General features: G+C 42.6%; 1 protein-coding gene across 6 annotated transcripts in view; it reads right to left on the reverse strand.

The window, feature by feature from the left end:
• Positions 1 to 27,153, reverse strand: part of cdk14 (cyclin dependent kinase 14) — a 779,114-nt gene that overhangs the window by 612,797 nt on the left and 139,164 nt on the right. The window contains exon 1 of one of the 6 annotated variants that reach the window (XM_068012597.1): positions 21,744 to 21,763. The exons of the other annotated variants lie outside the window; for them this stretch is intronic. The gene's annotated coding sequence lies outside the window, so the exon portion shown is untranslated. Of the gene's footprint in view, positions 1 to 21,743; positions 21,764 to 27,153 lie in introns of those variants that run through there. 6 annotated transcript variants of the gene reach the window in all.

Consider the following 27,153-nt stretch of genomic DNA (forward strand, 5'->3'; position numbering starts at 1 on the left):
CTAGGTCAGGGCATTTACTGCTCCCTCTCAGGCCAAGCCTTCCTTCTAAACATTAGAATGTGTCCCTAAGGAAAAGGTCAACAGTACCTTCTAAGTCTAGGAGGAAAAGAAAAAAAAGGTTCCAAAACAAAGAAATATGGTAAACAATCTTTGAATATATCATCTCTTCTCTGATTATTGATCCAAGAGTTATTACCATTTAACATCAGTATGCTATTTTCAGTGTATTAAACAAAGATTCCTTACAGAGGGTGAAATTCCTATTACTGTAACAGGAGAATGTTACCCACAACCCACCACAACCCTCCCCCAACCCCCCCCCCCCCCATTAGAAACTCACCAAAATAATCACATAAAGATGTAGCTTTGAAACATTTAAGTTTCAAGAATACAAATTTATTAATGGGTCATTAACATCCAGTCTTGATTTTGAGGAATTCCACCACAAGCATTTTTGGGATGATGCCAAAGCTCCATATTTCCAGTGGGGAGCATACTGCACATATGAGATGTGGCAATATCGTAATACTGTAACCCCCAACTCTTCCAGTCATGTTTCTAAAGACCAAGAAAGCAGTCCTCTATTACTGGAGGTATTCCAGTCTGCTTTTATATCTGGTTACAAAATTGCTTCCATTTTTTGTTAAATCTTTTTTGAGGACTCATTTAAATGGTGGAAATGGATTCGATTTTGGAAGGCTGAAGATTTCATTGATGCTGGATTTTGTTTTGTTGTTGACAGTTCATTGAAAGGACACCGTAACATTGTGTTTGAAAACAACCTTTACTGGATGTAATATGCCTTACGATTAATAAACAACAGAAACCTTGGTGACCTGCGGAAGATGTTTGCAGAGAAGTGACATGTTAAGATTTATAGTGGTCAGGAGATTCTAACCTGCTGTTTCATGTCTCACTTCCGAGATATTGTTTTGATCCAGTTGGGGTGTGGACAGTGTTTGAAAAGCAGTTGAAGATCAGCCTGCACCTCCCTAAGAGACCCTACGAGGTCTAGTGTGTCAGCTCCTCTTTCCTCCTATCTTTGAAAAAAACCTGCCAGATTAATTCTCGATGCCGCCTGAAAAGAACTGCTCCAGCAAAGATCCCCGTGACCCATCTACGTGTACTCAGATGTCAGACCAAAAGGGACAACTGACATCTTTCCATATTTTTTTTTCTCTTCAAGAATTAGCAAATATTTGGCCAAAGCATTTTTTGTCTTTTTTTGTAACAGTGCTCTGCAGAGAGAATTTCTTTATTTTTTACAGTTCTAAATCAGTTCATGCCACATAACATTAAGAAGTCACTGTGTGCATTGGACTCAGCAAAAGCTATGGGCCCTGACAATATAACAGCTGTAGCGCTGAAGCTATCCACTCTCCTACTCAAGCTTCTCTCGTATAACTATTACATTGACATCTACCCAACTATGTGAAAGATTGTCCAGACTTGCCAACCTACAAATAGGCAACATCTAAGCCAATCAATTATCACCCACAACCCTCCTCGCAATCATCAGTAAAATGAAAGGAGGAGTCATCAGCGGTGCCATCAAGCACCACTTACTCACTAATAACCTGCACACAAAAACTTAGTTTGGGTTATAAGAAAATCTGTGATCCCAAACACAAGAACTGAATGCCAGAGGAAATGTAGAAGTAGTTGCCCTTGACATCAAAGCAGCACTTGAAAGATTATGGCACCAAAAAGGCTGAGCAAAACTGAGGTCAATGGATATCAAGGAGAAAACCCTCGAGTACTGGAGTTACACCCGGCACAAAGGAAAATGATCATAGCTGTCAAGAGGAGAGTCATCAGAGCCGCAGGTCATTACATACAACAGGGGCTCATCAGGGAAATGTCCTTGGCCAAATCATTAATGACCATCCCTCGGAGATAAGGCCATGACTGGCATTGTTACCTGATGATTCCAGTGTTACTTACAATTTTTCAAATAATAAAGCAGCCTATACCAGCATAAAGCAAGATCTCGACAACATCTAGGCTTGAACAGACAAGTGGCATGTAAGGTGGCAAGTTACGAGCATCAGGAACAGGAGAACACTCAGGTACCTCCCCTTGACCTTCAGTGACACAAGGGCTGGGTCACCTGCTACTAACTTCTTTGGGGTCACTACTGACCAAAAGCTTTACTGGAGCAGCCACATTCAGACGGTGAATTCAGGGGCAGGCCAGATATTAGGTATTTTGCAATGAGTGGCTCACCTCCCAACCCCTTAATGCATTTCCATAATCTACAGGTCAGGAGTGTGATGGTCACAGTTGTACTCACCACTTGCCCAGGTGGCTGCAGCTGCAACATTCAAGCGCAATTGAGACAGATCATTTCGGTTGATAAGTTCCCCCATCACTGGACTCAATACAACACTTCCTCCACACTACGTCAGCAGTATGTCCAAAATGTCATTTTGGGCAGCACAGTGGCTAGCACCACAGCCGCACAGCTCCAGCGACCCGGGTTCAGTTCTGGGCACTGCCCATGTGGCGTTTGCAAGTTCTCACCGTGACTGCGTGGGTTTCTGCCGGGTGCTCTGGTTTCCTCCCACAGCCAAAGACTTGCAGGTTGATAGGTAAATTGGCCATGGTAAATTGTCCCTAGTATAGATAGGTGGTAAGAGAATTGAGGGGATGTGGTAGGGAATATGGGATTAATATAGGATTAGTATAAATGGGTGGTTGTTGGTCGGCACAGACTCAGTGGGCCGAAGGGCCTGTTTTGGTGCTGTATCTATCTATGACTCTGTGCAACACTACCACAACTCACAAAAGTTAATTTAACCACACCTGCCTTCCTTGTGGCTTGTACCACCAAGAAACAATGGTGTGGAACACCATCATCTCCAGGTTCTGCCTCTCCCCCACCCCCCCATGATATACCATCCTAACTTAGATATGTTTCCATTCATTGTTGCTGGGTGAAGATCTTGGGAAGTCCTATCTAATACCATTGTTGAAGCACCATCACAAGTCTGCAGCAATTTAAGGAGAAGGCCCACTGTTACATTCCCAAGGCAACTAAGGATAGGCAATAGATGCAGCCTTTCCAGTATCACCCATCCACAGAACATGTATTTTAAAAAATAAAAGTGCCAGGCAACCGTAAACAAAATCATGGAATGGCAAGACATGCAGCCCACTAACTCTGTTCCCTCACATAACATTTCAAGTCTGCCTGATTTATGGCCTCTACCCCTCCGATTTAAACTGAGTGAAAGCTCTGTATAATTCCCAAAGGCAATCAAGCAAACTTCTTCCTGGAAAAATATAATTATTAAATAGGTACCAACAATGAGGAAGGAACAGTGAAACATCTCCACTATTCATCCGAGGCTCAGCCTCCATACACTTGGCTCACATCCTTCTCAGTAGCAGTGCTATGTGGAATTTTTGATCAATTCAGCCTATACTTATAACCTTATGTCACATTCTCCAGCAGATATTCACACACTTCTATTAAATTAAATTGCCACAGGTTGCTGGATGTCATTTCACAATTCCAACTGTTTGTCAGCCTCTGTATTTCAGGAATGTTAATGCTTTCTGCCAACACTTTTCCTTCTGTCTATTTCTCCGCCTCCCCTCAACTAAATTTGGATGTTTTGAGAACATGGCTAACTCAGACAGGTTTTTCATCCTTGTTTTTACCAATTGCCATTTTTTTGAATTCTATATTTTGCCTTAGTATACTTATGAATTTTTGCTGTTTGGATACGGTTAGATCATAAGTAATAGGAGCAGGAGTAAGCCATTCGGCCCCTCGCGCTTGCTCCGCCATTTATTAAGATCATGGTTGATTGGATTGTGGTCTCAACTCCACTTTCCTGCTGGCTCCCCATAACCTTTGACTCCCTTGTAGATCAAAAATCTCTCTAACTCAACCTTGAATATATTCAATGACCCAGCCTCCACTGCTCACTGGGGAAGAGAATTTCAAAGATTAACAACCCTCTGAGGAGATATTCCTCCTCATGTCAGTCTTAAATGGGAGGCCCCTTATTTTTAAACTGTGCCTCCTAGTTCTCGAATCCCCCCACGAAGGGAAATATCCTCTCAGCATCTACCCTGTCAAGCCCCCTCAGAATCTTACATGTTGCAATAAGATCACCTCTCATTCTTCCAAACTCCAATAATTATAGGCCCAACCTGTTCAACCTTTCCTCAGGAGACAACCCCTTCATCTCAGGAATCAGCCTAATGAGCCTTCTCTGTATTGTTTCCAAGGCAAGTACATTGCTCCTTAAGTAAGGACGCCAAAACAGTACACAATACTCTATGTGCAGTCTCACCAATGCCCTGTACAGCTGTAGCAAGACTTCCCTACTTTGATACTCCAATCCCCTTGCAATGAAGGGCAACAGTTCATTTGCCTTCCGAATTACTTGCTGTACCTGCATGCTAACTTTTTGGGATTCATGTACAAGGACACCCAGGTCCCTCTGTACCGAAGCATCCTGCAGTCTCTCGTCATTTAAGTAATATTTTGCTTTTCTATTCTTCCCACCAAAAAGTGGACAACCTCTCATTTTTTTGTCAAATTTTTGTCGAGTCATTCAATCTATCTATACCCCTTTGCAGACTCTGTGTCCTCCTCACAACTTACTTTTCAACTTATCTGTATCATCAGCAAATGTGGCTACAAACACTCAGTTCCTTCATCCAAGTCATTAACATAGATCATAAATAGTTGAGGCCCCAGCACTGATCCCTGTGAAACTCCACTAGTTACAGTTTGCCAGCCTGAAAATGCCCCATTTATCCCAACTCTCTGGCCCGAACTTTACCTTGAGAAATCGGGCATCCTCTGAGGCGAGTGGAGCATAAAATGGCAGGTGATGACATTGGATAGAGTCCCCGATGTCATGACACCAGAACACCACTTTACACTTATCGGACGGCAGGCAAGATGGGAACTCCGTTCGCCATCCTATTAAAGCCAATTGAAGGCTAATTGAGGTAATTAAAAAGGCAATAGACAGCAATTTTATGACCCCTGCAAAATGCTACGGTATGCGCATGGGTCACACAGGGGGTCGGAGATTCAGTAGGTTTAAATGAGCTTCAACAGTTCTGCCAATGAAGACATTTGAGGTACTGGCTTTTGTGAGTTCCGTATCTTTAAGGTAACATTGCATTTAAAGATCTGGGCTGATATTGCTGGCTCACCAGGGCTCACTTGGGCGAGTAATACTCCTGGCAGGTCCACCGCTGTTGAGATTTCTAACAGGGGTGGAATTTCCTTTCCTTGCAGCAATCAGTACAAAGATCTTTCCATTATATTTTTGGCACACTGCTGTCATGGACATTGTCCATTCTGGAAGAGGGTCCTCCAGTGAGGAAGAGAACTGGAGAAGCAGGAACAGGCGGACAGGTGGCCGAGACAACAGCGGCCTGCTAGCCACCTGCAGGTGCAGCCTGGTGATTGGGGAGGGGCAGAAGGTCAGAGTGGACTGGGCACAAAGACCTACAAAGAGACGAGGCTACCCAGTGGCAGGGTGTATCGGCAGCAGTCATGCTTCCTACAGCTGTCTGAGCGCTAGTGTCTTTGAAGACTGCACCTGTCTCGGGAAACTGTGACATGTGAGATGATGGCAGCACAGGTCAGCTCCAACGGCATAGGTGGCCAACCGATGCCGGTGGCTCTCAAGGTCACGGTCGTCCTTAATTTCTATGCATCAGACTCATTCCAGGCTGCCACAGTAGACATGGGCAGCATCTCACAATCATCTTCACATCACTACATAACTGATACCATATTCAGGAGGGCCAGTTTAAAATTGATGCTGACAGTTAGGCTGAGAGCGCCAAAGGCTTCAGTGCCATGGCTGGATTCCCCATGGTCCAAGGAGCCACTGACTTTATGCAAGTGTCCATAAGAGCTCCTGTAGGCCAGCCAGGGGTCTTCATTAACCGGAAGGGCGCTACAATTGTCATGGATAATTTTAATCTGCATATTGACTGGACAAATCAGATTGGCAGAGGTAACATGGAAGACGAATTTGTAGAGTGCATCAGGGACTGTTACTTAGAGCAATTCGTTGCAAAACCTATCAGGGAACAGGCTATTTTAGATCTAATAATGTGTAATGAGGTAAGATTAATAAGAGATATCGTAGTTAAGGATCCTCTCGGGAATAGCGATCGCAACATGGTTGAATTTCAAATTCAGTTTGAGGGCGAGTAACTCTGGTCTCAAACCAATGTCGTCAACTTAAACAAAGGCAATTACAGAGGTATGAAGAAAGAGTTGTCTAAAGCGGGCTGGGAAAATAGACTAAGGATGAGCAGTGGCAGACATTTAAGCAGATATTTCATAACGCTCAGCAAAAATTTATCCCAGTCAAAAAGGAGGACTCAATGAGAAGGATGAACCACCCGTGGTTAACAAAGGCGGTCAAGGAGAGAATCCAATCAAAAACTAAGACATACAAAGCGGCGAAAACTTCTGGTAGGCCAGAGGATTGGGAATTTTTTTTTTTAGGAACCAGCAGCGGATGACTAAAAAGCTAATAGAGAGGGAGAAAATTGATTATGAAAGTAAATTGGCAAGAAATATAAAAACTTACAACAAGAGCTTCTAAGGGTATGTAAAAAGAGAGTAGCTAAAGTGAACGTGGGACCCTTGGAAGATGTGACTGGAGTATTGATAACAGGGAACAGGGAAATGGCAGATAATTTAAACCAATATTTTGCATCGGTCTTCACTGTGGAGGACACTATAAACATCCCACAGATATCAGATAAGCATCGAGCTAATGGGAGGAAAGATCTTGTAACAGTCTCAATCACGAGGAACAAAGTATTTGACAAACTAATTGGACTAAAGGCAAACAAGTCACCAGGACCTGATAGCCTACATCCAAGAGGTTTAAAGGAAGTAGCTGCAGAGAAAGTGGAGGCATTGGTCAAAATATTCCAGAACTCACTGGATTCCGGGAGGGTCCCAGCAGGTTGGAAAACCGCTAATGTGACGTCCCTGTTCAAGAAGGGAGGGAGACAAAAAGCAGGAAACTACAGGCCAGTGAGCATAATATCAGTCGTTGGGAAAATGCTAGAGTCTATTATGAAGGAAGAAATAGCAGGACATTTAGAAAAGCTTAAAGCAATCAAACAGAGTCAACATGGTTTTGTGGAAGGGAAATCATGTTTGATAAATTTGCTAGAGTTCTTTGAGGATATAACAAGCAGAGTTGATGAAAAGGAACCGGTAGATGTAATGTATTTAGATCTCCAGAAGGCATTCGATAAGGTGCCACATAAAAGATTATTATACAAGATAGGAGCTCACAGTATTGGGGTAATGTATTAGCATGGATTGAGGATTGGTTAACTCACAGAAGACAGAGTTGAGATTAATGGGTATTTTTCAGGTTGGAAAGACGTAACAAGTGGACCATCACAAGGATCAGTCCTAGGCCCTCAATTATTTACTATCTATATTAATAACTTAGAGGGGTGGGGGGGGGGGCAGGGCATAATATATCCAAATCTGCTGATGATACAAAAATAGGTGGGAGGGCATATTGTGATGAGGACATAAGGAATCTGCAAGGGGATTATAGATAGGTTGAGTGAGTGGGCAAAAGCTTGGCAGATGGAGTTTAATGTAGGAACGTGTGAAGTCATGCACTTTGGCAGGAAGAATCAAAAGGCAGACTATTATTTAAAGAGAGAGATACTCCAAAAAAGTGCAGCACAGAGGGATCTGGGTGTTCCTGTGCATGAAATAAAAAGTTAGCATGCAGGTACAGCAAGTAATTAAGAAGGCAAATGGAATTTTGGCCTTTATTGCTAAGGGTTGGAGTTTAAAAATTGGGAAATCTTGTTACAACTGTACAGGGTGTTGGTGAGGCCGCACCTAGAGTACTGTGTACAGTTTTGGTCCCCGTATTTAAGAAAGGATATATTGGCATTGGAGGCAGTTCAAAATAGATTCACTAGACTGATTGCTGGGATGAAGGGGTTGACTTATCAAGAACGGCTAAACAGGTTAGGCCTTTATTCATCAGAGTTTAGAAGAATGAGGGGTTCTTCTTTGGCTTCCTTGTCTCGGGAGACAATGGGTAAGCGCCTGGAGGTGGTCAGTGGTTTGTGAAGCAGCGCCTGGAGTGGCTATAAAGGCCAATTCTAGAGTGACAGGCTCTTCCACAGGTGCTGCAGAAAAATGTGATTGTCGGGGCTGTTACACAGTTGGCTCTCCCCTTGCGCTTTTGTCTTTTTTCCTGCCAACTGCTAAGTCTCTTCGACTCGCCACACTTTAGCCCCGCCTTAATGACTGCCCACCAGCTCTGGCAAACGCTGGCAACTGACTCCCACGACTTGTGATCAATGTCACAGGACTTCATGTCGCGTTTGCAGACGTCTTTGAAGCGGAGACATGGACGGCCGGTGGGTCTGATACCAGTGACGAGCTCGCTGTACAATGTATCTTTGGGGATCCTGCCATCTTCCATGCGGCTCACATGGCCAAGCCATCTCAAGCGCCGCTGATTCAGTAGTGTGTATAAGCTGGGGATGTTGGCCACCCCGGGGACTTCTGTGTTGGAGATACGGTCCTGCCACCTGATGCCAGGTATTCTCCGGAGGCAGCGAAGATGGAATGAATTGAGACGTCGCTCTTGGCTGACATACGTTGTCCAGGCCTCGCTGCCATAGAGCAAGGTACTGAGGACACAGGCTTGATACACTCAGACCTTTGTGTTCAGTGTCAGTGCGCCATTTTCCCACACTCTCTTGGCCAGTCTGGACATAGCGGTGGAAGCCTTTTCCATGCGCTTGTTGATTTCTGTATCTAGAGACAGGTTACTGGTGATAGTTGAGCCTAGGTAGGTGAACTCTTGAACCACGTCCAGAGCGTGGTCGCCAATATTGATGGATGGAGCATTTCTGACATCCTGCCCCATGATGTTCGTTTTCTTGAGGCTGATGGTTAGGCCAAATTCATTGCAGGCAGCCGTAAACCTGTCGATGAGACTCTGCAGGCACTCTTCAGTGTGAGATGTTAAAGCAGCATCGTCAGAATGAGGGGTGATCTTATTGAAATGTACAAGATTCTGAGGGGGCTTGACAGGCTAGATGTTGAGAAGATGTTTCCACTAGTGGGGGAATCTCGAACCAGGGAACATAGTTACAGAATAAGGGGACATGCATTTAAAACTGCGACGCAAAGGAATTTCTTCTCTCCGAGGGTAGTGAATGTCTGGAATTCTCTACCCCAGAGAGTTGTGGAGGTTAGATCACTGAAAGTATTTAAAGAGGTAACTATATTTTTGAAATATCGGCGAGTTGAGGGCTATGAGGAGCTGGCACGAAAGAGGAGTTGAAGTGTGGGGCAGATCAGCCATGGTCTTATTGAATGGCGGGGCAGGCTTGAGGGCCGAATGGCCGACTCCTGCTCCTATTTATGTTCTTATGGAAGGCAATTCACTCACTCAATGTCCAACTTGTCTGTGACCACCGCAAAATTATATTGCAGCTGTGTGTTCGTTATCCTGGCAGCAGTCACGATGCACTCATTCTCCAGCACTCCCAGGTGCCACCGCTTTGCAACCCCCCCACCCCCGCTGTGCGTCCGCAAGGATGGATACTTGCTAACAGGGGTTACCCGCTGAAGAGATGGCTGATGACACCTGTGAGGAATCCACAGACTGAGGCAGAGGAACGCTACAAAGCGAATCATGTGATGACCAGAGTCACCATTGAGCTGACCATCAGTCTGCTCAAGATGAGATTTAGGTGCCTGGATCGCTCAGGTGGCACGCTTCAGTATCCACCAGCAAGTGCACCTCGCATTGTGCTCGTTTGCTGTGCCTTGCATAACCTGGAGCTGCCGGGGGGGTGCAGTGGGGGGAGGGGGCGTGAAGGCCCTGGCTGCTGAGGATATGGTGCAGCACAAGGCATCCTCAGATGAGGAGGGTGAAGGGCTTGGCGAAGAGGAGGTTCAGCCACGTGTACGGCCTGGGGAAGCACTTGGAGGGTCTCAGGAGTTGGGTGCCAGGGAAGCTCTAACACTCAGGCATTTCATCAGCCATCTAGGCTGGCAATGATGGACATGTAAATCTCATTGCAGGCATTCATGTCTGCTGGAAGTCCATAACCACTCACCCATCAGCACTTAACGCATTGGCAAAGGTCCATATTTTCATCTCACATGCCAAGGTCCTCTGCTGCAACCCCTCCTCCCCCCACCACCCAGTACCATATCACACAAATACATATAGCTGTGTACATCACTTAATTGAGATATTCATAAGCAAAAAGAGAAATTGAACAAAGCTTGTGTGAACTAATCTGATATTAACAATTGAAATCACACCTGTGAAACCAAAGTGCTGTTACAGTGATTTCTTAAATCTTTTCTGAGTGTGCTCTTATGTGTTGATTCCCCTTCGCCACCAGCTACAGTGGAGGCAGATGGCTGATCAGGCTGCCCCGTGGAATCAGGCTGGAATGACTTTAGTGGCCATCCTCTGGCTGCCCAAGGCCGTAAGGGCCTACACATATTGAGGTGCACCTAAGGAGCACCCTCTGTCATCCTGGCAAATTGAGGCGCTGGTGTCACTGGCTGAGGGGCCGAACAGCCACTGTCAACATCAGGAACGCCCTGAGAGGAGCCTCCAGGTGCAGACTGTTGCTGCTCCTCTGCTGTCACGAGGCACATTTGGACCTCGCTGCTGACCTGAGAAGGATGAGAACCTGGTGGAGAATCCAGCTGCCTCATCCCCTTCTCGCATTGCCACTGATGTATAGAGTTTACAGATACTGCAATGGAGTGCAGGTCTGCCCGCATCTTCAGCAGTCACTGGTTGGTCTGCTGGAGCCAGCTCTACACAAGAGTTGCCAATCTCTCAAAGGAGGAAGCCAGACGCGCAGATGAGAGGACATGGCAGCATTCATGGCCTCGATGGACTCCTCCACAGTCCGAGTCAGAGTGCACAGACCCTCTGGTATCTCCGCCAGATCTTCATGCACCTCATGCTGCACCTGCAGCATCTGCCGCCTAACGGATGACTCCAGAGGCTCGTTATCAGCCTGGAGCTCAGCACTGGCCTGGTCTTCCACAGTCCTCACAGTATCAGAGGTCTCGGCTGAACCTGCCTCCAGCAGCTGGTCTGGCACTTGTGCGGTGCTAGAACTAGAATGAGACCACGACTCTTTGCGCAATTTGCCCAATCAAGGTGACTATATTGAAGTTTGTAATCGGTGCGGGGCAAGGATGTGTTGCTGCACCCTCTGAGGTCCCGCCCCTCCTCCTCAGAGGTGGTCAGACGCCCCCCTGGGGATGTTGCCTGGCAATAGTTGGGATTCACCTGCAGTAGAAAACAGAAAGATCAGGTCTGTGTGACACTCTAAACTGAAGGACATGTCTTTGGCTGCAGTTTGGCCACATGTCTTAACTTTGAACGTGTGACCACCCTTCATGATAGGACCGCTCCCCCCACCCCCACCCCCCCACTGTCCTGTGCCCGTAATCTAGGGAACTCACCCTCCTGGTCAGATGCACCGGTTTCACCATCCGCATATGACCAGCCCCCACAGTCACCAGCCAGTAACAGTAACTCCTCCTCCACAGCTTTAAGAATTGTCAGCATTGGGAACACAGTCACTGGTCCATGCCCTTTCACACGCATTCCGGGCTTTCTTCTCTTGTGGAAACACGAGAATCATTTCAGTTATTGGACCTGAAAGACCACCCGTTCATCGATCTTGCTGCATGCTGCCGCTGGGGCCATTATCATCTAAGTGTTATACTGGCATGCATCTGCACCCCTCTGCGGGTCAGATGGGCCAGGCATGTGCCCCATGACAGAGCTGCAGCCATTCACTCCATCCGGAGGGCTACCACTTTCCAACATCAACACCTGGATACCCACCCATTTGATTACAAAGCAACAAGGACTGAGGTTTGCCACTCACCCTGGCAGAGAGGAGGTGGCCCTTCACGCGCTTGTGGCACTGCATCCAGGATCTCCTCACAACCCCACAGCTGCTGATCTCCTTTACAACCTCCATTCAGGCCTTCCTAGTAAGCCGGGGTAGTGTCCTCCTCCAGCCCTGTGGGAAGAGAACCTCCCGCCTGGCTTCAGCCACCCGGAGGAGGCCATGGAGAGAGTCATTGGTGAACCGTGGGGCTACCTGGGTTCTCTTGGTCATGGCCACAAGCAGGTACTGGTCCTCCAAAAGGGTCACAGTGGAATGCGTTAGGGTCTGGTGAGTGACTTTTATGGCTATGATCAGATTGGCTCAGACTGTCCTTACTTTTACTTCCTGTTGCTCTTATTTTCTTCCAAGGAGCCTAAAGTGTTCAGAGCTACTGAAGATGCTGACAGCCCTTTAAACTAGCTGTCAGCATCATCTTCCAGCTCTTGCCCATCCCCAGCGGTATTCCTGACCACACGCTCCATTTTTTGCCAAAGTCCACCAGCGGGCTGCTAAATATATAGTTAGCATGCGATCGCGGCAGCAGCTGAGGGCCTTCGCCACCCTTCACGACCCTGCTGGGTCCCATAAAATTCCAGCCTCTGTTTTCTGTTAGTTAACCAATCCTCTATCCATGCAAATATATTACCCCCAACAGCTTGAGCTCTTATCTTGTATAGAAATCTTTTATGTGCCACCTTTGAAAATCCAAATACACTGCATCCACTGGTTCTCCCTTACCAACCCTGCTTGTTACATCCTCAAAGAACTCTATTAAATTTGTCAAATACTATTTCCCTTTCATAAAACCATGCTGATTCTGCCTGATTGTATAATGATTTTCTAAATGTCCTGCTACTACTTCCTTAATAATGGATTCTAGCATTTTCCCAATAACAGATGTTAGGCTAACTGGCCTATAATTTTCGGTTTTCTGTCTCCCTCCTTTCTTGGAATAAAGGTGTTATATTTGCAGTTTTCCAACCTGAGCAGACGTTTCCAGAATCCAGGGAATTTTGGAAGATCACCTCTCATTCTTCTAAACTCCAGGAAATATAGGCCTTGTCTACTCAATTTCTCCTCATAAAACAATCACCTCATCCCAGGAACCAGTCGAGGTGAACTTTCGTTCCCTTCCGTGAACTTGCTCCCTCTGGAGCAAGTATGACCTTCCTTAGGTATGGAGATCAAAACTGCACACAGTATTCCAGGTATACCCTCACTAATGCCCTGTATAAGACTTCTTCACTCTTACACGCCAATGCCTTTGTAACAAAAGCTAACTTGCCTTCCTAATTACTTACTGTAGCTGCACATTAACTTTGTGATTCATGTACTAGGACACCCAGGTCCCTCCGAATGCAGACATTTTCCAGTCTCTCACCATTCAAAAAATAGTCTTTTTTTTTATTTTGCTACCAGAGTGGATAAATTCACACTTCACCACATTACATTTCACCTGTCATGTTCTTGCCCATTCACTCAACCTGTCTATAACCCACTGCAGCCTCTGTGTCCTCCTCCCCTAGCTAACTTTGTATCGTCAGCAAACTTGAATATGTTACACACAGTCCCCTCAACTAAGTCATTAAAATAGATCGTAAATAGCTGAGATCCAAGTAATGATCCTTGTGGTTCCTTGCTAGCTACACTCTGCCATCCTGAAAATGTTCTGTTTATTCCTACTCTGTTTGCTGTCCGTTAACCAATCGTCAATCCATGTTAATATATGAAGCCCAATCCCATGAGTCCTTATTTTGTGTAATAATCTCTTGTGTGGCACCTTATCAAATGTCTTCTGAAAACCCAAACAAACCACATCCACTGGTTACTCCCCCCCCCCCCCCCACCCTTATCCATCTTACTAAAAAGCTCTTAACAGACTTAACTAATGCAATTTCTTTAGAAAGAGTGCAGAAAAGATTTACGAGAATAGTTCCAGAGATGAGGGACTTCAGTTATGAGGATAAATTGGAGAAGCTTCAGTTGCTCTCCTTAGAGAAAGTTGAGAAGAGATTTAATAGAGGTATTCAAAATCATGAGGGGTCTAAACAGTGTAGACAGAGAAAAACTGTTCCCATTGATGGAACATTCCCATTGAGAACCAGAGGATACCAATTTAAGGTGATCAGCTAAAGAACCAAAGGCAACATGAGACACAATTTTTATGCAGTGAGTGGTTGAATCTGGAATGCACTGCCCGAGAGGGTCATGGAGGCAGATTCAATCATGGCTTTCAAAAGGGGATTGGATAAGCTAAGAGAAAAAAATTGCAAGGCTACAAGGAAAAGGGTGGGGGAGTGGGCCCAGCTAAATTCTTCTTGCAAAGTTCTGGCATGGACTTGATAGGCCGAAAGGCCTCCTTATGTGCTGTATCCATTCTATGATTCTACAATTTTCCTTTCATAATTTCATGTTGATTCTGCTAACCATATTATGATTTTCTAAGTCACCGGTTACAACATTCCTAATAACAGATTCCAGCATTTTGCTATGGAGTTAAATATTCCAGGTTATCAAGGTCTTTAGAAAGCTTAGGGAAACTGGGAGGAGGAGGAGGAAGGGTAACCTTTTTGATTAAATAAAGCATTAAAACATTAGTCAGAGAGGATATAGGTAAGGGAAAGCAATCAGCAGAAACTTTATCGTTAGAATTAAGTAGTAAAAGAGATTAGTAATAGAGGACTTAAAACTGAAATGGGAGTTGTCTGCAGGCCTCCTGATACCATCAATGAAGTGGCCAATGTGTTAAGGGATTGGACAGGCTTGTAGGAAATGAAGAGTTTAATGGGAGACTTTAACTTGCATAGGTTGGGAAGAGCAGAGAAGCTCAAGTCACAAAGGTAGTGAATTTCTTAAGTCCATTCAAGTTGGTTTAATGGAGCCATATGTGCTAGAACTAACAAGAGCGCAGGCCAAATTAGATTTAATAAGAAGCTGGATTTAATTAATACTCTTAAGGTAAAGGTATTTATCCAGCAGTGATCATATAATGGTCAAATTCAATGTTAGGTCTGAAAAGGAGAAAGCACAGTTAATAAGATTTTGGTACAGCCATCTTTAACAGGATGAGACTGAAGAGAGCAAACTGGTCAGAACTACAGATGAACAGTGAAGGGTGTTCAAAAAAGATTTTGGCTTAATACTGGATCAATATATATCCCGAAGGGAAAAGAGCTTAACTTACCAATAAAATAGCCATGGTCAACAAAAGAGCTGAGAGATAACAAAACTAAAGGGTATACAGAACTGCAAAGAATAGTGTAGATCTAAGGGACTAAGATAAAGAAGAGCAAAGGAAGGCAAAAAAACAGTTGTAAAAAGGGAATACAAAAAGAGACTCACAGGATAAAGAGCAACAAAGTTCTTACAATAAAATTAGAATAGGGTAGTCAAGGGTAATGTGAGCCTTTAAATGCAGGTGCAGGTAATATTGCATCATGCCCAGTAAAGACATATCATATTCCTACTCTTAAGATAAGAACTTTATTCGAGGTGGACTCTTTAAAATTTACTTTACTTTTTTTTTAAAGCGGACAATACTACAAAAAGTGGCTGCTGAAGGTCAGACGACTTGATGTGTGTATTCAAACATTGCCTCACTATCTGTTAAGGACAAAAGGATACATTCCAGGCTAAGCGGTGTCAATTACATCCATCCTGAAACCATCAAGAGACATTCCGGAATTGAATGGGTTCTTCCGTAACAAAGGTGTGAAGTAGCCGCATCATAACTGGACTTTAATCATTCTTCCATTAATGGATGGCCTTTGATTCCACATCCTGGTCCACTGTGTGGTTACAACAGGGGCAAGGGCTATACATCTCCTAACAGAAGCTAATAGAGATTTTTTTACCTTAAAAAGTATCTCTCTCTCTCTCCAGGATGTGGAATCAAAGGCCATCCATTAATGACAGGATGATTAAAGTCCAGTTATGATGTGGCTACTTCACATCTTCTTTGTTACAAAAGAACCAAGAGAGAGAGAGAGAAAGAAACTGATGAAAGGTTACTGACCTGAACTGAACCATTAACTCTGCTTCACTCTCCACAGATGCTGCCAGACCTGCTGAGTATTTCCAGCATATATTATATGAAAAGGTAGTAGTATTGTTTATATGGGGGGGGGGGGGGGGGGGGGGGGGGAGTGGCAGAAGAAATTCAATGTCAGTGAATGTGAGATGATGCATATTTTGGTTTTTATAAAAAAGTTAATAAACTCTGAATGGAGGTAGGCCCAGTGCTGTGGAAGAGTGGAACAATTTGTGAACACTGATTCACAGGACATTAAGAGTAACCTCTCAGCTTTATAAGGCTGTGAAAATAGCCAATAGGATTCTACGTTTTATCTTAAGGTATATAATATAAAAGCAAGAGGTAATAATGAGCCTAAATAAACTTTAAGATCTCATTTAGAGTCCTGTGTGCAGTATTGGCCTCCAATATTCCAGGTAGAATGTTGAAGCTTTTGAGAGGATACAATGGAGATTCACAAAGCTGCTGCCTGGTATGAGGAATCACACAAATGATGAGATGATTTAAAGGAGCATTTGAAAGGATGCGACAAGACAAATAGAAGTATTTCCAGCAGTTGAGAGGCCAAGAGCAAGGGGTTATAGATACAAGATCAAATGCAAAAGTCTTAGAACTGAAGACAGGAGAGACTCAAGTTGAGAGGATATGGAATTCAGTTCCAAGATTAATAATAGGTACATAAATTATGTCAACATTCAAGATTGATTGGGTAGGTGGATGAAGGAAAGGGGATGAAAGGTTATGGGAAAAGGAAAGGAAAACATAATTAGAATCATTTGCTTACCTGGAGGGTAAAGGTTTGATTGGGCTGAATGGCCTGTTTCTGCAATGTAACTTGTATGTATTTCTGTATTTCATGTAGCACTGGAATACGAATTGACATGGGTGGAAGGGAGGAGGAAGGAAAGTGGGGCATTCTAACAATGATAGAACCAAACAAAAACTAGCTCCCCGGAACCAATTAAAGATTGTACTGGTGTGTAACAGTTGTTGTAATTTGTGAAATAAGGAAGCCCTGACTAGAAAGCTAATCTTACTTCAGAGGCCCTTTTATTATTTCTTATTTATTCTTGTTGAGCCTTCCAGTCTGTAATGATTAATAGAAATAGGACAGCACAGGCTATAGAAACTTTTTTTTGTACTGTATACAAGCATTACATAGAATATTAGAGCACAGCAACAGACTATTCGGTCCAGCAGGTTTATGCTGCCTTCTCCCACCTTATTTTATCTCACCCGATCAACATATCTCTCTACTCCTTTCTTCCTCATGTACTTCTCTAGTTTTTCCTTAAATTCATCTATGCTAATCACCTCAACCACTCCACGTGATAGTGAGTTTCACATTCTCACCACTCTTGGTAAATAGTTTTCTCCTGAACTCCTTATTGGATCTATTGGTCACCATCTTCTATTTTTTGGGCTGTAGTTTTGGACTCCCCTACAAGTGGAAACATCTTCTCTATGTCTACCCTATCAAATTAAAAATATGTAGTAATAAACTCAAACATTTTATAAAAAAAACAATGGTTCTTAATTCGAAAGTTCCAGTTGTGTGGATTTACATGCTCTGGAAGTTGGAGCAATTTATGTTTTCCCTTTCCCCAATACTTCCAAAAAGATCACAAATCTGCAAAAACTCAAAAATATAAAAGATGCACACAGTAGGTTTGCTGTAGAAAGCCAAGGCTCAAGTAAAGCCAAGTTTTATTTATGCACTGAATTTGCCCAGAGCCTGCAATAGAAAACAGCATATGGCAAGGGGTGATGATCATGCATCCTTTCTGAGGCCTATATCTTCATGCGACAAAATGACTAGTTTATCATTAGAATGCGCAGCTGTCAATGGTGAAAGTAGAAATAATGCAAAAGTTAAAAATGCCAAATCAAAATTTAATGCACCACTTTTGATTTTCAATAGTGATTGTAGTTATCCCCATTAATCAATAACCACATATTTATCCACCGAAATTAAAAATCAAGTTAATTTAAATGGCTGGACATTTATTATCTCAATATCTACTTCCAATTTCAGGTAGCCTTAACAATTTTTAGTTATTCATCAGTTCAGCGACCCCTTCTTTTTTAAATTAGCATTTGTTACTCAAATACTCTCCTTAAATTTGCCACCAGAAATTTGATTTAAAACAGGTGCATTCAGGGTTTAGCTGTAAAATCCCTAATTAATGCTTGAACGGTTTCAAACATGAAGGTTAGAAAGGGTTCAAAATAGTTTGAAAACAAATCTAAAATTGCAAGTGCTGTGTCAATTTGAGACACCATAAATAGGTATCATTTGCGTGCAAGGCTAATTATACAAAACTTCCCAACAATTCGCCTCTAAGACCTACATTACACGGTAATAGGTAGGAGTGCGTTTGTAGATATGAATGCATTGAACTATTGCAAAAGTGTACTACGCACATACAGCAAACACATTGCTACATTACATCATCTGTATGTTTGTGATACAGCACGTTTAGTTCATTACGCAGTTTACTGTTAGCTTGAATATGTTGCATCCACCACCCCAAAAAAAATCAACTTAGGCAAATGCAAGCAACACTCATCTTTTTGCACTCAAAAAAATTCAACTTAATGGGTAATTCAAATTAAGCAACTTCAAATTTAAAGGAGTAGATTATATAACCTGCTTAATGATATGACTCAAAGCACTATTTGCTTCAGAACCAAGCTGTAAGGTGATTCTGGCAAAAAAAGAGGGGGCACTGTCCCACACAAATCTATCACTCAACACCTCGGGGGGGGGGGGGGGGGGGGGGGGGGGGAAAGAGTTAATTTCATGATAGCACGTTTCTTTGCCAAAGCCTATCAAATGAAGACCTAAATTAAGCAGCCGGTGATGATTTAACACACTATCTGGTAAATGTGATGAAGGTAAATGCCTACTGGATGGTTGATGAGAAACCTGATACTTGGCAATGACAGCTGCTAGAAGGAATTATGAGAATGTGCAGGTCCATCCACAGCATTCAATTGCGTCACCATACATGTTCTCCAACAGCCAAAGCAACCTCAGAGAACTCAACTTCCCTTCCCTCCACCGCTCTTCCAACCCCTACCACCGCCAAAGGGGAAAAGATACTAGTTGGACATCACTCGATGAAGCGCATAATTTTGATCCCATACTAGGCCAGTAGCAGATATCATGAATTCTTCGCAAGCAGCATGGTAAGCAATAACAAGTATACTGCCATCATCCTCCAAACCAGAGTGTGGACACACACCATCCCAAGATTTGAAGGTGTGCAGCTTCAATAACTGCTCATTCTTTGCAATCTGGCACTGTATCCTCAATTAATCCCCAAGCCAAGTGCATCTGTGGGATTCTATATAAATGATCATCCAGCCAGACTGGGATTGCTCCCATTTGACTTCAAGGAAGCCAATGCCTTAATGGGCACAGTACATAACTGGATAAACTGAAAGCCTGTAATGGTTTTAAGTGTCAAAATTAACACTGGGGTGGAACTCTCACTGGCAGAAAAAAGTCACAAGCAGATGTAAAAGATCCCACAGCACGATTTGAAGGAAAGCAGTGCACTTCTCCTGATATTCTGGGTTCCTTTTCAAGCAACACCATCAAAAGCACATTATCTGATCATGAATCTCCCTGCACAATAGATGGATTTCCCTATGTTAAAACAGTGACTGGACATTAAAAGTACTTAATTAGCTGTGAAGTACTTTCGGATGTCCTGAGGATACAAAAAACGCTACATAAATGCAGATTATTTGTTTTCTATGTTTAAATGATTAATCTCCAGTAGCACACCTGGCTAAAGTTAGGGATCCCCAAGTTCTGACTGATGCCAATGCGTTTTAAGCTTTCTGGACAGAGAGAATGCACGCATCAAATTAGGCAAGCGGAAATTCTAACTGCATGGATTCCTCAGTAGCTTGGTTTGGAAACTCTTAAATGGTAATGCATTTCTGTGCTGTTCAGACAGCTAAATGACAAGAAAAACAGCTGTTCAATTTTCAGGTCAAATTGTTTATTGTACTATCCCCTACACTGTACAATGTACGTAAATGACAAGCTGCACTTCAACCAATTGAAAACTTGCAATGTAAACCAAACAGAATTCCTTTTTTGGGATTTTTCTTACTTGATTTAACATACCACTTTAGGAAAGGATTATTTTCAATGAATATCACTTCATCACATAACCCACATTTTTTTGAATGATAATCACTGTCCCCGATATGATTCATTAAGCAGTAGATACACAGCTCATACAACTGTGATTAAGATTCATAGGTTACTCAAGTTCAAGAGCTGAACAGAAAACCACTTTCCCATGTTTTCAATGCTACTCGGGAACTAATGAGCAACTTTGTTTTAATTCAATATACATATCTCAATGATCTTGAAAGGAAAACACTTCACTTAAAGAGAAAGAATACCAGAACTTGTACAAATTGTAGATTCTACATATCTTGATGCAAAAGCAAACTTCCAACAAAATATATTAGGCCAGACAAAAATACATTCTTAACCTCCAAGAATCAGATAGCAAGAATGGATTCTTCAGGCCCTATCCTATGATTATTTTGACGGTCATCTACTGTCCTGTTATCTTTACATTCAATCTCTTTTTTGTAATTCCGTCCTTTAATCATTTCCTTTATACACTATTCCCTGAACATGAAGTCAGAGAAGTCATTTATTCCCAGTAACCATGCCTTTGGTCCTTCTGCTACTTACCAACCCACCAAAAGTACACTACCACTGCATATTTTGGCTCATTTTCAAATTTCACCACTCTCCACTGGAGAACATCTCGCCCTCTCTTTGGAACCTTTCACCAAGACAATCTGCCCAATATTGAGAATCACCTGATAAATGTGAGGAAGAAAATACCACATGCTACTACTGTGGAGCAGCATGTTAAGAAACGTAAGGCAGAATGCTGGCATAGCACTAATCCATTTTAAATATTTAATATTCTTAATGTAGCATCAAATATTTAAGGGCAATTCTGTCACTATTTCACATTGTATCAAGACCACACATACATATCTTGTTAATTGTACAGAAATGCTGCAATGTTACTTCAACTTGCTCAGCAATCACACTGGAGTCAGCCATAATACTGGGCAACAGCTGCTGCCTCTGTTTAATTCTGCTTCAACAGTAACAACACTGTCTAGTGACAGCTTCTGTCATTTCAGATTCCTTTATTCAAATTGTATTTAATTCAAGTGTTAAAAAGAACTAAGTGTGCACTGCATAGAGAACTTTAATCCTGATTAAAAACATATGCAGAGCATTTAATACACAAAAATATACTTAACTCATTCAATAGCATTCAGCCATGTTCAAGGCTGGTACAGTATATATTGTATGGGAAAGTGGCCCATCATTTACTTACGTACCTTAACCCACAGTAGATTCAGCCAACCATGCTCTTAACAATGCAGTCTGCAACAGTACAGCATACAAACAGATTTTGAGGGGGGGGGGGGGGAAAACAGACCGGGATGAAGCATAATCTTGCAAAACAAATACTACAGTATCTCGATATCAGCCAGCATATCGGTATCATCTGCAACCCCATGCTGGAAAGCATGAATTTAGAATCTTGTATCAAATAGGATATCAACAACCATTTCCAAGGACAGGGACACTAACTGCATCAGTATCGCAGCATTCCCAGGTGTTACACTTGTGATCTGCATTGGGAATGCTGATTCAAGCTGTTCCATCACAGTCATGCTTCGTGCTGTAAACAGTCATCAGTCTTACCTTTTAGTCCGAGATACTTTACAGGGTTCCTTCACTTGTACTTCAATATCTAGAAATTCTGCTGAAGCCTAGACAGGCCAATCAGGTTCAATAAATGAACTCAAAATATCTTCCTGCACTAGCAAGCTGAAATGGTACGATTGTACTACTTTTTGGAAGGGGGAAACAATGGAGGGAACTAAATTTTCCTCTTAAAGTCAGTTTAGTCACAGTGCAGCTTCATTTATAAACCAGCAGCACTATTAATAAAATATACATTAAAAAGAAAACAAATCCTTTTTAAAAACATATAACCTTATACAAACAATGTTCTGAATAAACAGACCCTATAATGGGATGAGCTGGTCTGTATAGTTACAGGGAAGCTGAGATAGTCTGGCTCTGCAGCATGACTGCAGCCAGAAGTAACCATGCGGATTTTGACTTGACAGTTATTGCACAGTATTCATCATTTCACAAAATTCAATTAGAGATCAATTTGCAGCACAGCGTAAAACAGTTAATAGTAAATGGTGTAAGAATGTGAGAAATATTTGTAACAGAATAAAGCAGAGCATACCCCTCAGTGAAATGTGCATCTGCCTCCTGGAAAGCTACTGGCAAAGCTGGCATGGGAATGACATGGGGTCAGAAACACTGCTTACATTCTTACTCAAAGAAAAGATTTCCAGCATTGGCTCCAGCTACAGATAACACTGGTCTGGATATATTGCAGTGTACATTTGCAGTAAGCTATTTCATTGGAACCCACAATAAAGGCACTGAAGCCGTCAACACGTAGAAGTGCAAGTCGGACATTTCATTCACAGAAAGTTCAGCTGAAAAGCAATAACTTCCATTACCCTTCCCTGAATCAAACTTCTGCAAATTTAGCTGATAGTGAAATCACTGTCTTCAAAATATTGCCGAGACCTATATAAAGCATTTGTGTTTCTACCTTTCTTCCTGGTTCAACTAGTGACTGCTGAAAATAGTGGGAGCTTATCTCTTGTTAAAAACGTCCCATTTAAAAGCTAGTCTCTTGACAGTTGCATAAACAGTGCATGATCCATTAAAGTGAAAATTACCATCACTGAAACTTGCTTAAAGTTGCTTCGAGAAGTGTTTATTTTTCTTTTAGCTGCCATTAACTAACAGAAAACCACATTTCAACAATTCACAGTAAACATCTCGGCAAATGAGCATTCAGTGCATAGCTGACATTCCAGTGGTTGTTTCTAATGTGTTGTGTGTGTGAATGAAGCAATACCAGGGATTAATCTACACAGTAACCTTGTTCACATTTGTGAACCTGCTCCTGGCCCATTCAGACACAAACAGCGTCTTTAGTGCTTCAAGTGACTCATCCCTGTTTTGTGCAGTTCAATTTTTCCCTATTACAGTGACTTATTGCAACTTTTACCTGTGTGTAATTTTAGAATTAAATTTGAAAACCTTGAAAAACCTTTTCAAAACTGCAGCCCAAGCTCAACTTAAAACTGCACTGTGTGTGAAAATCCAGTGGTACATTATTTTACGCAGGCCAGAGAAACAAACTCTTGAGCAAAAGTTTTATTTCAAGTAATAATTTAGCATTTTGATCTACAAAAGACAATGTTAGAATTGTTTGCAAGTTCTAGAGATTTTGAAAATGTGCAGAATTGGATATGTACTGATATCTCGCTCAATTCATATGACATACAGTTTCCTGAGAGAAGAAATTTTAGGTGCACATACTTGTTAAAGCCCCAATTACAAAATACATTTATGCAAATAGCTGTATGTATACCAACCTATAAAACAAGAAAAAGCTGAACAACAGCTTCAAAAAAACTGACATGGTCCAGAAATAATGGCAGCTCAAGCATAGCCTTATACATAGGCCTATCCAAAGATGAAATGTATCCTAGGCTGCTATGTGAGGCAAGGGAGGAGATTGCAGGGGCTCTAACACAATTTTTCAAATCCTCTCTTTTCACAGGAGAGGTGCCAGAGAACTGGAGGACAGTAAATGTACCATTTTTCAGGAAGGCAAGGCTAAGGGAGTAAACCCTAACAGAAAATCCGGAGCGGATCCCCGTAGGCGGTCATGTGTCACCTTTGGCATGTTTCCGGCAGTTCCTGCAGCCATACTGGTGCCAAACGTCGTGCTCTGCACTCCTTTGGACCCAACAGAAAGGCCAAGAGGGGGGTTTTGACGCTTGGGCAACTCTCAACCTCCATACATTCGCCCAGGCATGCGCCATGGAGAGGTCACTTCATAGTTGCCTCGCAGCGACTGACACCACTGACCACCTCCAGGTGCTTACCCATTGTCTCTCGAGACAAGGAGGCCAAAGAAGAGAAGAAGAAGAAAGAAAGCCACAGGACAGGCCTTATAGGGGGGCAGGGAAGATTAAGCAGCTATTTTACTGAGATATTTCGTAGTAATTTGTCAGTTTTCTTCAGTTGTTCCAAAGTTCCTCTGGCTCCTAACATTGTTAAACGGAAAATGTGTCTATTCGCCATCTTCTTTGGAGGAAAGCCTACAGGAACCCTTGAGCCAGAAGTTTAAAAAATTCCTCACCAGAAAAAAAAAATCCTGCACCAAAGCCATTCACAAAGCAAGTTCATTCATTCATAGAGGCAGCAGCAGTAGGAAGGTTGAACTAGGGGCAGTCAAGCATCGCAATAGAGCAGTAAAAGAAGGTTATGAGGAAAGACTGGAGAAGTTTCACTTTTTCAGTCTAAAATGAAGTATCTAGCAGGTGCTCTTATTGGCATGTATACGATTGTTAAATTAAACTGCAGAAATGGAACTAGGGCCATATGTTCAAAACAACACAAAGTGGTTTCAAACTGATGAGAGGAAATTGTGATTAACATGTGGAATAAACCCCCAAAAAGTACTGGAGGCAAAAACTCCAGAATCAGGTTAGTGAGCAGCTGTAAGAATAATCAACCATCCTGCTTTGCAGACCTAACTGTGGAATCTGGAGCTGGATGCTGAAAGTGACCCACATTCAGCTGGTGAACTTTCAACATGTTCCACTTAAAAACTCAATTTTGTGGTTTCAGTACAAATATTCTTCACTCCAATAGAAATGGCTCCAGGAAATAGTAGGTAAAACTGTACAACTTAGACTGAAAATTGAAAGCAGCAAATTAATTTTGAGGAACAGGAAAAGCCCAACAGATCTGTCACATTTTGATTGACTCAACTCCACCATATGTAGCATTTACATAATTCCTCAACCAATTAAACATTTTTTGCTGCACTGAATTTCCATGGTAGCTTGTTCAACAACGTTTTATTACTTGTAAGAGTTCCATCTGACTTCCATTCTTAATTCGAAATTTCCACATTTTTAGCTTCTGTCAATTAGCATGTGAACAGTTTACTGGCTCCAAGAAGCTTTATCAAATCTTACCATAATTTTGAAGAATTCAATTAGGAGCTAGCTGATTCTAACTGGATTTATATCCCATATAGGGATTAAGATAACACAAGTCTGTGCTTAAAGTACAAATGAAGTCTCAGCCACCAGTTTCTGTTCATCGATGGCCATGGAGTTTTTTTTTCAATCAATTGTAAATCATCAATTTGAAGTGTTGATTAAGCATTTTATTGTAACTAATCTTGCAGCATTAATTTTGACCAGTTTGCCAAAGGATTTCGCATACGTCAGAAGACTCAAAATAGGCTACACTGGTAGATCGATTATATTTTATCGTGGAACCATTTGATTAAAGATCACAACCAGGGATCGGCACCAACATGTTGCACCACAGACATTTCACAAAATTATTGACTCAGCCATGGACGCAATTAATCTGTTTACAAAGTGTATCATCAACCTAATGCCATCAAAACACAATTTGATTTAAAACACATTTCTCCCTATTTAGAGAGATATCTGGCATTGCTTTTGCTTGCACAAGTAGTCAATGACTGCCAGCACACTTGAGGTAGTGATGCAGAGAATTCGGATAGATGTCCAACTGTCAGCAGTAATCATGATTTCTTTCTCTTCCACTGTGTCCACACCCCGCTCCATGTGTCCATCCTCCTCTCCGCATGTCCACCCCCCTCTCCCCGTGTCCATCCTCTCTCCCCTCCCCATGTCCATTCCCATCTCTCCACCCCCATGTCCAACCCCCTCTCCCCCCCAACCCCATGTCCATCCTCCTCTCCCCCACTCTGTGTCCAACCCCTCTCCCCATACACCGCACCAGTGTTTGTTTAAAAGGCTGGCTGACTGTGTGCTCCCTCCGCTCTGCACCGTGCCTCTGGCTGTGTACTGACCCGCTTCCTGCTCTCTCCTCGGCCTTTCTCTCCCTCTCCCCCGCAGCAGCACTCTTGCTCGCTCCCTGAACTGCACGAAAACAGCAGGGGCGCCCAATCCCAGCACACCTGCGCCACGAACCACCAGTCAGCGCTCCTCCTGCCTGGGCAGCCTGCTGTCAGTCACAGACAGTGACCAATCAATCCATTAGATGCAGGTCCGCTTCCAGCTGGCGTACACGTTAATAGGAAAGGCGTCAATAAAAGCCGAGCTACGGGAAGCCCACCGTCAAAGAGGATTGGCGGGCCGGATGGAAACCATGGACCGCAAATATTTTTTTACCACGGACAGTGGTGTCCGTGTACGTACACTTTGCTGTCCCCGATCACAATAACCTGCACTTACTGTAAACAATGAATGCACATTTCCTATAACAGTGACTACTCTTCAAAAGTACTTCAGTGGCTGTAAAGCACTTTGGGATGTCCTGTGGTTGTGAAAGTCACTATATAAATGCAAGTATTTTTCGTGAATTATTGTTTCCTTTGGAAGATATTACAAATGAGCCAACAATCCTAGTTAAGTTATTCACTTGTAGAAAAGATTAGAAAACCATGAATCTAGAGATTACCTAGTGACATTAGCAGACAAATACTAAGCACTTGCACATGAAATTTCTTCAGCAATGATTATTAATTAAGGCAATACCTATTTAAAATAAACTGAACTAGTGATGCATCTAATATAACAATAAGGCAATGTTATAAATGCATATATTCCTCCGCTAAATTAACAGATAGATTAAGGGATTAAATGGGCAAAAATGCAATAGATAGAGCTCAATGTGTGGAAATGTGACATCATCCACTTTGGACCCAAGAAAAATGGATGAGTATTTGTTAAATGGTGAGAAACTGGCAACTGTGCAGGAACAGAGGAATTTTGGGGTCCAAGTACAGAATCACTAAAAGCTAGTGGACAGTATGTAAAAAAAAAAAAAGGCCAATAGAATATTGGCATTTATCCCAAGAGGTCTGATATACAAAGTGGAAGTTCATTGCAGTAATATAGACCACTGCATTCAGTTCTGGGTACCACACCTCAGGAAGGATATATTAACTGCAGAGGGGATACAGTGTATATTTACCAGAATGATACCATGAAGG

This window comes from Heterodontus francisci, chromosome 2 (genome assembly GCF_036365525.1).
Source record: "Heterodontus francisci isolate sHetFra1 chromosome 2, sHetFra1.hap1, whole genome shotgun sequence".
Taxonomy (NCBI): domain Eukaryota; kingdom Metazoa; phylum Chordata; class Chondrichthyes; order Heterodontiformes; family Heterodontidae; genus Heterodontus; species Heterodontus francisci.